The sequence below is a fragment of the Ambystoma mexicanum genome, chromosome 3q (genome assembly GCF_040938575.1).
Source record: "Ambystoma mexicanum isolate Mex_15411 chromosome 3q, UKY_AmexF1_1, whole genome shotgun sequence".
Classification (NCBI taxonomy): Eukaryota; Metazoa; Chordata; class Amphibia; order Caudata; family Ambystomatidae; genus Ambystoma; species Ambystoma mexicanum.
This window is the reverse complement of record NC_090926.1, coordinates 245,627-258,666: the sequence shown is the minus strand read 5'-3', so window position 1 is coordinate 258,666 and position 13,040 is coordinate 245,627.

The window sequence follows — 13,040 nt, the reverse complement described above, 5'->3', positions numbered from 1 at the left end:
GCCAGGAAGAAGGGGTGGTGGGGGCTGTGTAAAAGGAGAGTCCTAAGGTGGGGAAAGGGGCCATTGAGGAGGGCAGAAAAAAGGGTGCCAGTAGTGGGTGGAAAGGACAATGGGCTGACATTTTGTTCTCATCCAGCACTACCCTTTTAGCCTGCATTCCCTGCACTTCTCAGTCCCACCTCTATGCTTTCTTCCTCTCTCCCTCCCTCCCGCAGGGCACCTACCCCATGCCCATGCCCTTCTCCCCCGACTCCGCCAGCCCCACTTCCTCTCCACAGGGACCCATGCATCCAGCCCTACCTCCCCCTTCAGCCCGCCCCATCTCACCTCCTCCTTTAGCCTGCACTCCCTCGCTTCTACCTCCCCCTTCAGCCCGCCCCACCTCACCTCCTCCTTTAGCCTGCACTCCCTCGCTTCAACAGAGAGTTAGACGTTAGGGAACACAATGAGCGAGGGAGGAGGAAAGATGCCTCAGGCATTGAGCTCTCGGACTCTTCCCCACCGTGCCTGCAGAAAGAGCCTTCTCCCGAATGGATACATTTGCCTGGAGAGCCCAGAACTAATTTCAGTTAGCCAGAGGGTAAACAGAGGCCAGGGAGAGGTGCACGCCCCTCCATTTGACTAGGCTTCTGGGGCTTCTGGGAGGAAAAAAGGCATCAGTATTCCAGCAAGATCATCGTCACCAAGGCCACCATCACTAGGGGATTACAGAGCATGCTGTGACACTCTCCGGGGCCTGGTTGGCCAGGCTTATGTTGAAGAGCACATATCCTAACCCTAAACTACCTGGGTGGCTGCACCATAGAGGCTGCACCGGATATAGGGCTGTGCCCGTAAGGGCTGTGGTCGCGTTTGGGAGCGTTAGAGACGCGTGGAGGCCGCAGGGCGCAGACCTCTGCCCATTTCCCTCCAGGATTAGGCCCTGATTCTCAGGCGTGGAGCCAGCCACTCCAAAACTGGCAGAAAGCAGCCCTCTCACCCCCAGGGCAAAGAGTGGGAAAGGCTGGTTACATCAAGAGTCTTTCAAATCTTTCACTTTCGAGAGCAGAGTGTTTACATTTAGGAATCATGAACAAGCAGCAATACGAAAGCATACAGTATCAGAGGACAGAACACTGCCCTGCGCATATCAGTACACCCCAATGACAAAGTCAAAGATTTAAATGACCTGCTTAGCTATGAGTGGCTGACACCTCACAATGATTATCATCTCTCCGTGAAGCAAAACATCCTCTGAATTGGGTTGAAAGATAGATCTAATGTGCCAAAGGAAGGCAACATGGAAATTCAGTTTCCTGCTCTCAGGGGAAGGAGGGTCGACAGCCCAATGGGTTAATGCACCTACTGCAGCCTCCTATGTGGAGCCTGCAGGCGACACATGCAGTTGCTGGTGAGATGCTGATACAGGTTCGCCTGCTATGCAGGGGCCCGTGGTCACCTCACAGCACCTCGAGAAGGTGTCCTGTTTGAGTCCCAGGGCAATCATTGTGTCAACCATGACCCGTAGATTACACCTTTTCCCCTCGTTTTTTTCCAATCAATTGGGGCCAGAGAGACAAGCTTTTGTATGGGCCTTACCAAGGCCAGCGTGCATAAAACAAAGGCGCAACTGTTAGTAGTAACGCAGGTATTGAAGGGGCATTAGCTGTTGGCTGATGGCGCAGGGCAATGCATACCCATTTTCAAATAAAAAAAGGTTTTTTTTTATTAAAAAAAAATACATGCCCAGGAAATTCCAGATCTTGGATTAGAACTCAGGTCTCCAGCATTCCAAGACCAAGCACTCATCACTTGAGCCACTGGTGGTTGCGCTTCTGAGACTTGCCTTTGGGCGTATATATCTTTCTCCTGCATGCCCGTGTGAGCATACCCATTTGCGTTGTGAAACATGTTCACTGGAGCCTACAAGGATAGAACATCTGCCCCCCCCCCTCCCGCTCCCCCAAATACCAGCTAACTGCAGTGGCCTATAGGTTAATTGCTTGCATTACAGCAGCTGGGGGCCTGGGTTCGGGTCCTGCTTTCAGCACATAAACAGAATAGTTGGTAATCTCCTGGTACAGTTGCAGTGGAAGAAAGCAGAGAGGCGGGACTGTGGAAGCGAGGGAGTGCAGGCTAAAGGAAGAGGTGGGGTAGGCTAAAGGGGGAGGTAAGGTCAGATGAAGGGGTCCCTGGGGAGAGTCCTAAGGTGGGGAAAGGGGCCATTGAGGAGGGCAGAAAAAAGGGTGCCAGTGGTGGGTGGAAAGGACAATGGGCTGACATTTTGTTCTCATCCAGCACTACCCTTTTAGCCTGCATTCCCCCTTTATTCCCTGCACTTCTCAGTCCCACCTCTATGCTTTCTTCCGTGCCTGCAGAAAGAGCCTTCTCCCGAATGGATACATTTGCCTGGAGAGCCCAGAACTAATTTCAGTTAGCCAGAGGGTAAACAGAGGCCAGGGAGAGGTGCACACCCCTCCATTTGACTAGGCTTCTGGGGCTTCTGGGAGGAAAAAAGGCATCAGTATTCCAGCAAGATCATCGTCACCAAGGCCACCATCACTAGGGGATTACAGAGCATGCTGTGACACTCTCCGGGGCCTGGTTGGCCAGGCTTATGTTGAAGAGCACATATCCTAACCCTAAGCTACCTGGGTGGCTGCACCATAGAGGCTGCACCGGATATAGGGCTGTGCCCGTAAGGGCTGTGGTCGCGTTTGGGACGCGTGGAGGCCGCAGGGCGCAGACCTCTGCCCATTTCCCTCCAGGATTAGGCCCTGATTCTCAGGCGTGGAGCCAGCCACTCCAAAATTGGCAGAAAGCAGCCCTCTCACCCCCAGGGCAAAGAGTGGGAAAGGCTGGTTACATCAAGAGTCTTTCAAATCTTTCACTTTCGAGAGCAGAGTGTTTACATTTAGGAATCATGAACAAGCAGCAATACGAAAGCATACAGTATCAGAGGACAGAACACTGCCCTGCGCATATCAGTACACCCCAATGACAAAGTCAAAGATTTAAATGACCTGCTTAGCTATGAGTGGCTGACACCTCACAATGATTATCATCTCTCCGTGAAGCAAAACATCCTCTGAATTGGGTTGAAAGATAGATCTAATGTGCCAAAGGAAGGCAACATGGAAATTCAGTTTCCTGCTCTCAGGGGAAGGAGGGTCGACAGCCCAATGGGTTAATGCACCTACTGCAGCCTCCTATGTGGAGCCTGCAGGCGACACATGCAGTTGCTGGTGAGATGCTGATACAGGTTCGCCTGCTATGCAGGGGCCCGTGGTCACCTCACAGCACCTCGAGAAGGTGTCCTGTTTGAGTCCCAGGGCAATCATTGTGTCAACCATGACCTGTAGATTACACCTTTTCCCCTCGTTTTTTTCCAATCAATTGGGGCCAGAGAGACAAGCTTTTGTATGGGCCTTACCAAGGCCAGCGTGCAGAAAACAAAGGCGCAACTGTTAGTAGTAACGCAGGTATTGAAGGGGCATTAGCTGTTGGCTGATGGCGCAGGGCAATGCAAACCCATTTTCAAATAAAAAAGGTTTTTTTTTATTAAAAAAAAATACATGCCCAGGAAATTCCAGACCTTGGATTAGAACTCAGGTCTCCAGCATTCCAAGACCAAGCACTTATCACTTGTGCCACTGGTGGTTGTGCTTCTGAGACTTGCTTTTGGGCGTATATATCTTTCTCCTGCACGCCCCTGTGAGCATACCCATTTGCGTTGTGAAACATGTTCACTGGAGCCTACAAGGATAGAACATCTGGCCCCCCCGCTCCCCCAAATACCAGCTAACTGCAGTGGCCTAGAGGTTAAGTGCTTGCATTACAGCAGCTGGGGACCTGGGTTCGGGTCCTGCTTTCGGCACATAAACAGAATAGTTGGTCATCTCCTGGTACAGTTGGAGTGGAAGAAAGCGGAGAGGCGGGACTGTGGAAGCGAGGGAGTGCAGGCTAAAGGAAGAGGTGGGGTAGGCTAAAGGGGGAGGTAAGGTCGGATGAAGGGGTCCCTGGGGAGAAGAGGTGAGGCTGGCTGAGTCGGGGGAGGTCTAGAAGGGCATGGGGTAGGGGCCCTGGTAGAGGGAGGAAGAAAGCATAGAGGTGGGGCTGAGGAAGCCAGGAAGAAGGGGTGGTGGGGGCTGTGTAAAAGGAGAGTCCTAAGGTGGGGAAAGGGGCCATTGAGGAGGGCAGAAAAAAGGGTGCCAGTAGTGGGTGGAAAGGACAATGGGCTGACATTTTGTTCTCATCCAGCACTACCCTTTTAGCCTGCATTCCCTGCACTTCTCAGTCCCACCTCTATGCTTTCTTCCTCTCTCCCTCCCTCCCGCAGGGCACCTACCCCATGCCCATGCCCTTCTCCCCCGACTCCGCCAGCCCCACTTCCTCTCCACAGGGACCCATGCATCCAGCCCTACCTCCCCCTTCAGCCCGCCCCATCTCACCTCCTCCTTTAGCCTGCACTCCCTCGCTTCTACCTCCCCCTTCAGCCCGCCCCACCTCACCTCCTCTTTTAGCCTGCACTCCCTCGCTTCAACAGAGAGTTAGACGTTAGGGAACACAATGAGCGAGGGAGGAGGAAAGATGCCTCAGGCATTGAGCTCTCGGACTCTTCCCCACCGTGCCTGCAGAAAGAGCCTTCTCCCGAATGGATACATTTGCCTGGAGAGCCCAGAACTAATTTCAGTTAGCCAGAGGGTAAACAGAGGCCAGGGAGAGGTGCACGCCCCTCCATTTGACTAGGCTTCTGGGGCTTCTGGGAGGAAAAAAGGCATCAGTATTCCAGCAAGATCATCGTCACCAAGGCCACCATCACTAGGGGATTACAGAGCATGCTGTGACACTCTCCGGGGCCTGGTTGGCCAGGCTTATGTTGAAGAGCACATATCCTAACCCTAAACTACCTGGGTGGCTGCACCATAGAGGCTGCACCGGATATAGGGCTGTGCCCGTAAGGGCTGTGGTCGCGTTTGGGAGCGTTAGAGACGCGTGGAGGCCGCAGGGCGCAGACCTCTGCCCATTTCCCTCCAGGATTAGGCCCTGATTCTCAGGCGTGGAGCCAGCCACTCCAAAACTGGCAGAAAGCAGCCCTCTCACCCCCAGGGCAAAGAGTGGGAAAGGCTGGTTACATCAAGAGTCTTTCAAATCTTTCACTTTCGAGAGCAGAGTGTTTACATTTAGGAATCATGAACAAGCAGCAATACGAAAGCATACAGTATCAGAGGACAGAACACTGCCCTGCGCATATCAGTACACCCCAATGACAAAGTCAAAGATTTAAATGACCTGCTTAGCTATGAGTGGCTGACACCTCACAATGATTATCATCTCTCCGTGAAGCAAAACATCCTCTGAATTGGGTTGAAAGATAGATCTAATGTGCCAAAGGAAGGCAACATGGAAATTCAGTTTCCTGCTCTCAGGGGAAGGAGGGTCGACAGCCCAATGGGTTAATGCACCTACTGCAGCCTCCTATGTGGAGCCTGCAGGCGACACATGCAGTTGCTGGTGAGATGCTGATACAGGTTCGCCTGCTATGCAGGGGCCCGTGGTCACCTCACAGCACCTCGAGAAGGTGTCCTGTTTGAGTCCCAGGGCAATCATTGTGTCAACCATGACCCGTAGATTACACCTTTTCCCCTCGTTTTTTTCCAATCAATTGGGGCCAGAGAGACAAGCTTTTGTATGGGCCTTACCAAGGCCAGCGTGCATAAAACAAAGGCGCAACTGTTAGTAGTAACGCAGGTATTGAAGGGGCATTAGCTGTTGGCTGATGGCGCAGGGCAATGCATACCCATTTTCAAATAAAAAAAGTTTTTTTTTTATTAAAAACAAATACATGCCCAGGAAATTCCAGATCTTGGATTAGAACTCAGGTCTCCAGCATTCCAAGACCAAGCACTCATCACTTGAGCCACTGGTGGTTGCGCTTCTGAGACTTGCTTTTGGGCGTATATATCTTTCTCCTGCATGCCCGTGTGAGCATACCCATTTGCGTTGTGAAACATGTTCACTGGAGCCTACAAGGATAGAACATCTGCCCCCCCCCCTCCCGCTCCCCCAAATACCAGCTAACTGCAGTGGCCTAGAGGTTAAGTGCTTGCATTACAGCAGCTGGGGGCCTGGGTTCGGGTCCTGCTTTCAGCACATAAACAGAATAGTTGGTAATCTCCTGGTACAGTTGCAGTGGAAGAAAGCAGAGAGGCGGGACTGTGGAAGCGAGGGAGTGCAGGCTAAAGGAAGAGGTGGGGTAGGCTAAAGGGGGAGGTAAGGTCAGATGAAGGGGTCCCTGGGGAGAGTCCTAAGGTGGGGAAAGGGGCCATTGAGGAGGGCAGAAAAAAGGGTGCCAGTGGTGGGTGGAAAGGACAATGGGCTGACATTTTGTTCTCATCCAGCACTACCCTTTTAGCCTGCATTCCCCCTTTATTCCCTGCACTTCTCAGTCCCACCTCTATGCTTTCTTCCGTGCCTGCAGAAAGAGCCTTCTCCCGAATGGATACATTTGCCTGGAGAGCCCAGAACTAATTTCAGTTAGCCAGAGGGTAAACAGAGGCCAGGGAGCGGTGCACACCCCTCCATTTGACTAGGCTTCTGGGGCTTCTAGGAGGAAAAAAGGCATCAGTATTCCAGCAAGATCATCGTCACCAAGGCCACCATCACTAGCGGATTACAGAGCATGCTGTGACACTCTCCGTGGCCTGGTTGGCCAGGCTTATGTTGAAGAGCACATATCCAAACCCTAAGCTACCTGGGCGGCTGCACCATAGAGGCTGCACCGGATATAGGGCTGTGCCCGTAAGGGCTGTGGTCGCGTTTGGGACGCGTGGAGGCCGCAGGGCGCAGACCTCTGCCCATTTCCCTCCAGGATTAGGCCCTGATTCTCAGGCGTGGAGCCAGCCACTCCAAAATTGGCAGAAAGCAGCCCTCTCACCCCCAGGGCAAAGAGTGGGAAAGGCTGGTTACATCAAGAGTCTTTCAAATCTTTCACTTTCGAGAGCAGAGTGTTTACATTTAGGAATCATGAACAAGCAGCAATAGGAAAGCATACAGTATCAGAGGACAGAACACTGCCCTGCGCATATCAGTACACCCCAATGACAAAGTCAAAGATTTAAATGACCTGCTTAGCTATGAGTGGCTGACACCTCACAATGATTATCATCTCTCCGTGAAGCAAAACATCCTCGGAATTGGGTTGAAAGATAGATCTAATGTGCCAAAGGAAGGCAACATGGAAATTCAGTTTCCTGCTCTCAGGGGAAGGAGGGTCGACAGCCCAATGGGTTAATGCACCTACTGCAGCCTCCTATGTGGAGCCTGCAGGCGACACATGCAGTTGCTGGTGAGATGCTGATACAGGTTCGCCTGCTATGCAGGGGCCCGTGGTCACCTCACAGCACCTCGAGAAGGTGTCCTGTTTGAGTCCCAGGGCAATCATTGTGTCAACCATGACCTGTAGATTACACCTTTTCCCCTCGTTTTTTTCCAATCAATTGGGGCCAGAGAGACAAGCTTTTGTATGGGCCTTACCAAGGCCAGCGTGCAGAAAACAAAGGCGCAACTGTTAGTAGTAACGCAGGTATTGAAGGGGCATTAGCTGTTGGCTGATGGCGCAGGGCAATGCATACCCATTTTCAAATAAAAAAAGGTTTTTTTTTATTAAAAAAAAATACATGCCCAGGAAATTCCAGACCTTGGATTAGAACTCAGGTCTCCAGCATTCCAAGACCAAGCACTTATCACTTGAGCCACTGGTGGTTGGGCTTCTGATACTTGCTTTTGGGCGAATATATCTTTCTCCTGCATGCCCCGGTGAGCATACCCATTTGCGTTGTGAAACATGTTCACTGGAGCCTACAAGGATAGAACATCTGCCCCCCCCTCCCCCAAATACCAGCTAACTGCAGTGGCCTAGAGGTTAAGTGCTTGCATTACAGAAGCTGGGGTCCTGCTTTCGGCACATAAACAGAATAGTTGGTAATCTCCTGGTACAGTTGCAGTGGAAGAAAGCAGAGAGGCGGGACTGTGGAAGCGAGGGAGTGCAGGCTAAAGGAAGAGGTGGGGTAGGCTAAAGGGGGAGGTAAGGTCAGATGAAGGGGTCCCTGGGGAGAGTCCTAAGGTGGGGAAAGGGGCCATTGAGGAGGGCAGAAAAAAGGGTGCCAGTGGTGGGTGGAAAGGACAATGGGCTGACATTTTGTTCTCATCCAGCACTACCCTTTTAGCCTGCATTCCCCCTTTATTCCCTGCACTTCTCAGTCCCACCTCTATGCTTTCTTCCGTGCCTGCAGAAAGAGCCTTCTCCCGAATGGATACATTTGCCTGGAGAGCCCAGAACTAATTTCAGTTAGCCAGAGGGTAAACAGAGGCCAGGGAGAGGTGCACACCTCTGGGGCTTCTGGGAGGAAAAAAGGCATCAGTATTCCAGCAAGATCATCGTCACCAAGGCCACCATCACTAGGGGATTACAGAGCATGCTGTGACACTCTCCGGGGCCTGGTTGGCCAGGCTTATGTTGAAGAGCACATATCCTAACCCTAAGCTACCTGGGTGGCTGCACCATAGGGGCTGCACCGGATATAGGGCTGTGCCCGTAAGGGCTGTGGTCGCGTTTGGGAGCGTGTGGAGGCCGCAGGGCGCAGACCTCTGCCCATTTCACTCCAGGATTAGGCCCTGATTCTCAGGCGTGGAGCCAGCCACTCCAAAACTGGCAGAAAGCAGCCCTCTCACCCCCAGGGCAAAGAGTGGGAAAGGCTGGTTACATCAAGAGTCTTTCAAATCTTTCACTTTCGAGAGCAGAGTGTTTACATTTAGGAATCATGAACAAGCAGCAATAGGAAAGCATACAGTATCAGAGGACAGAACACTGCCCTGCGCCTATCAGTACACCCCAATGACAAAGTCAAAGATTTAAATGACCTGCTTAGCTATGAGTGGCTGACACCTCACAATGATTATCATCTCTCCGTGAAGCAAAACATCCTCGGAATTGGGTTGAAAGATAGATCTAATGTGCCAAAGGAAGGCAACATGGAAATTCAGTTTCCTGCTCTCAGGGGAAGGAGGGTCGACAGCCCAATGGGTTAATGCACCTACTGCAGCCTCCTATGTGGAGCCTGCAGGCGACGCATGCAGTTGCTGGAGAGATGCTGATACAGGTTTGCCTGCTATGCAGGGGCCCGTGGTCACCTCGAGCACCTCGAGAAGGTGTCCTGTTTGAGTCCCAGGGCAATCATTGTGTCAACCATGACCCGTAGATTACACCTTTTCCCCTCGTTTTTTTCCAATCAATTGGGGCCAGAGAGACAAGCTTTTGTATGGGCCTTACCAAGGCCAGCGTGCAGAAAACAAAGGTGCAACTGTTAGTAGTAACGCAGGTATTGAAGGGGCATTAGCTGTTGGCTGATGGCGCAGGGCAATGCATACCCATTTTCAAATAAAAAAAGGTTTTTTTTTATTAAAAAAAAATACATGCCCAGGAAATTCCAGACCTTGGATTAGAACTCAGGTCTCCAGCATTCCAAGACCAAGCACTTATCACTTGTGCCACTGGTGGTTGTGCTTCTGAGACTTGCTTTTGGGCGTATATATCTTTCTCCTGCACGCCCCTGTGAGCATACCCATTTGCGTTGTGAAACATGTTCACTGGAGCCTACAAGGATAGAACATCTGGCCCCCCCGCTCCCCCAAATACCAGCTAACTGCAGTGGCCTAGAGGTTAAGTGCTTGCATTACAGCAGCTGGGGACCTGGGTTCGGGTCCTGCTTTCGGCACATAAACAGAATAGTTGGTCATCTCCTGGTACAGTTGGAGTGGAAGAAAGCGGAGAGGCGGGACTGTGGATGCGAGGGAGTGCAGGCTAAAGGAAGAGGTGGGGTAGGCTAAAGGGGGAGGTAAGGTCGGATGAAGGGGTCCCTGGGGAGAAGAGGTGAGGCTGGCTGAGTCGGGGGAGGTCTAGAAGGGCATGGGGTAGGGGCCCTGGTAGAGGGAGGAAGAAAGCATAGAGGTGGGGCTGAGGAAGCCAGGAAGAAGGGGTGGTGGGGGCTGTGTAAAAGGAGAGTCCTAAGGTGGGGAAAGGGGCCATTGAGGAGGGCAGAAAAAAGGGTGCCAGTGGTGGGTGGAAAGGACAATGGGCTGACATTTTGTTCTCATCCAGCACTACCCTTTTAGCCTGCATTCCCTGCACTTCTCAGTCCCACCTCTATGCTTTCTTCCTCTCTCCCTCCCTCCCGCAGGGCACCTACCCCATGCCCATCCCCTTCTCCCCCGACTCCGCCAGCCCCACTTCCTCTCCACAGGGACCCATGCATCCAGCCCGCCCCACCTCACCTCCTCCTTTAGCCTGCACTCCCTCGCTTCTACCTCCCCCTTCAGCCCGCCCCACCTCACCTCCTCCTTTAGCCTGCACTCCCTCGCTTCCACAGTCCCACCCATCTGCTTGCTTCCACTGCAACTGTACAAGGAGATTACCAACTATTCCGTTTCTGTGCCGAAAGCAGGACTCAAACCCAGGCCCCCAGCGCTGTAACACAAGCACTTAACCTCTAGGCCACTGCAGTTAGCTGGTATTTGAGGGAGCTTGGGGGGGCATGATGTTCTAGCCTCATTTTCTTCAGTGAACATGTTTCACAATGCAAATGGGTATGCTCACAGGGGCATGCAGAAGAAAGACATATAGCCCAAAAGCTGCTTTCAGAAGCACAGCCACCAGTGGCTCCAGTGGGAAGTGATTGGTCTTGGAATGCGCGAGACCTGAGTTCTAATCCTCCTGGGCATGTTTTTTATTTATTTTTGCTGCTTGTTCATGATTTTTAAATGTAAAAACTCTGCACTCAAAAATAAAAATGATTTGACAGACTCTTGCTGTAGCCAGCCTTTCTCACTCTTTGCCCTGGGGGAGAACAACCCAATCACCCCTTCAGCCCCTCTTACTCGTCTCACAGCACCTCCCATAAGCGAGGAATGCATCTTTTGTTGGTAGATTTCCTTCATGAGGCTTAGCTAGGCCTGCATTCCTTTTCAAAGGGCCATAGAAGAGAGCAAAAAAGGAGAAGGCAGAATAGAGCATGAAATAGGTGGAAGACAAGGGGTCAGGGGGGTTGGCAGTAAAAGAAACAGGGCCTGGCCTGGCAGAGAGTTAGAAGTTAGGGAACACAATGAGCGAGGGAGGAGGAAAGATGCCTCAGGCATTGAGCTCTCGGACTCTTCCCCACCGTGCCTGCAGAAAGAGCCTTCTCCCGAATGGATACATTTGCCTGGAGAGCCCAGAACTAATTTCAGTTAGCCAGAGGGTAAACAGAGGCCAGGGAGAGGTGCACGCCCCTCCATTTGACTAGGCTTCTGGGGCTTCTGGGAGGAAAAAAGGCATCAGTATTCCAGCAAGATCATCGTCACCAAGGCCACCATCACTAGGGGATTACAGAGCATGCTGTGACACTCTCCGGGGCCTGGTTGGCCAGGCTTATGTTGAAGAGCACATATCCTAACCCTAAGCTACCTGGGTGGCTGCACCATAGGGGCTGCACCGGATATAGGGCTGTGCCCGTAAGGGCTGTGGTCGCGTTTGGGAGCGTTAGGGACGCGTGGAGGCCGCAGGGCGCAGACCTCTGCCCATTTCCCTCCAGGATTAGGCCCTGATTCTCAGGCGTGGAGCCAGCCACTCCAAAACTGGCAGAAAGCAGCCCTCTCACCCCCAGGGCAAAGAGTGGGAAAGGCTGGTTACATCAAGAGTCTTTCAAATCTTTCACTTTCGAGAGCAGAGTGTTTACATTTAGGAATCATGAACAAGCAGCAATAGGAAAGCATACAGTATCAGAGGACAGAACACTGCCCTGCGCATATCAGTACACCCCAATGACAAAGTCAAAGATTTAAATGACCTGCTTAGCTATGAGTGGCTGACACCTCACAATGATTATCATCTCTCCGTGAAGCAAAACATCCTCGGAATTGGGTTGAAAGATAGATCTAATGTGCCAAAGGAAGGCAACATGGAAATTCAGTTTCCTGCTCTCAGGGGAAGGAGGGTCGACAGCCCAATGGGTTAATGCACCTACTGCAGCCTCCTATGTGGAGCCTGCAGGCGACGCATGCAGTTGCTGGAGAGATGCTGATACAGGTTTGCCTGCTATGCAGGGGCCCGTGGTCACCTCGAGCACCTCGAGAAGGTGTCCTGTTTGAGTCCCAGGGCAATCATTGTGTCAACCATGACCCGTAGATTACACCTTTTCCCCTCGTTTTTTTCCAATCAATTGGGGCCAGAGAGACAAGCTTTTGTATGGGCCTTACCAAGGCCAGCGTGCAGAAAACAAAGGTGCAACTGTTAGTAGTAACGCAGGTATTGAAGGGGCATTAGCTGTTGGCTGATGGCGCAGGGCAATGCATACCCATTTTCAAATAAAAAAAGGTTTTTTTTTATTAAAAAAAAATACATGCCCAGGAAATTCCAGACCTTGGATTAGAACTCAGGTCTCCAGCATTCCAAGACCAAGCACTTATCACTTGTGCCACTGGTGGTTGTGCTTCTGAGACTTGCTTTTGGGCGTATATATCTTTCTCCTGCACGCCCCTGTGAGCATACCCATTTGCGTTGTGAAACATGTTCACTGGAGCCTACAAGGATAGAACATCTGGCCCCCCCGCTCCCCCAAATACCAGCTAACTGCAGTGGCCTAGAGGTTAAGTGCTTGCATTACAGCAGCTGGGGACCTGGGTTCGGGTCCTGCTTTCGGCACATAAACAGAATAGTTGGTCATCTCCTGGTACAGTTGGAGTGGAAGAAAGCGGAGAGGCGGGACTGTGGATGCGAGGGAGTGCAGGCTAAAGGAAGAGGTGGGGTAGGCTAAAGGGGGAGGTAAGGTCGGATGAAGGGGTCCCTGGGGAGAAGAGGTGAGGCTGGCTGAGTCGGGGGAGGTCTAGAAGGGCATGGGGTAGGGGCCCTGGTAGAGGGAGGAAGAAAGCATAGAGGTGGGGCTGAGGAAGCCAGGAAGAAGGGGTGGTGGGGGCTGTGTAAAAGGAGAGTCCTAAGGTGGGGAAAGGGGCCATTGAGGAGGGCAGAA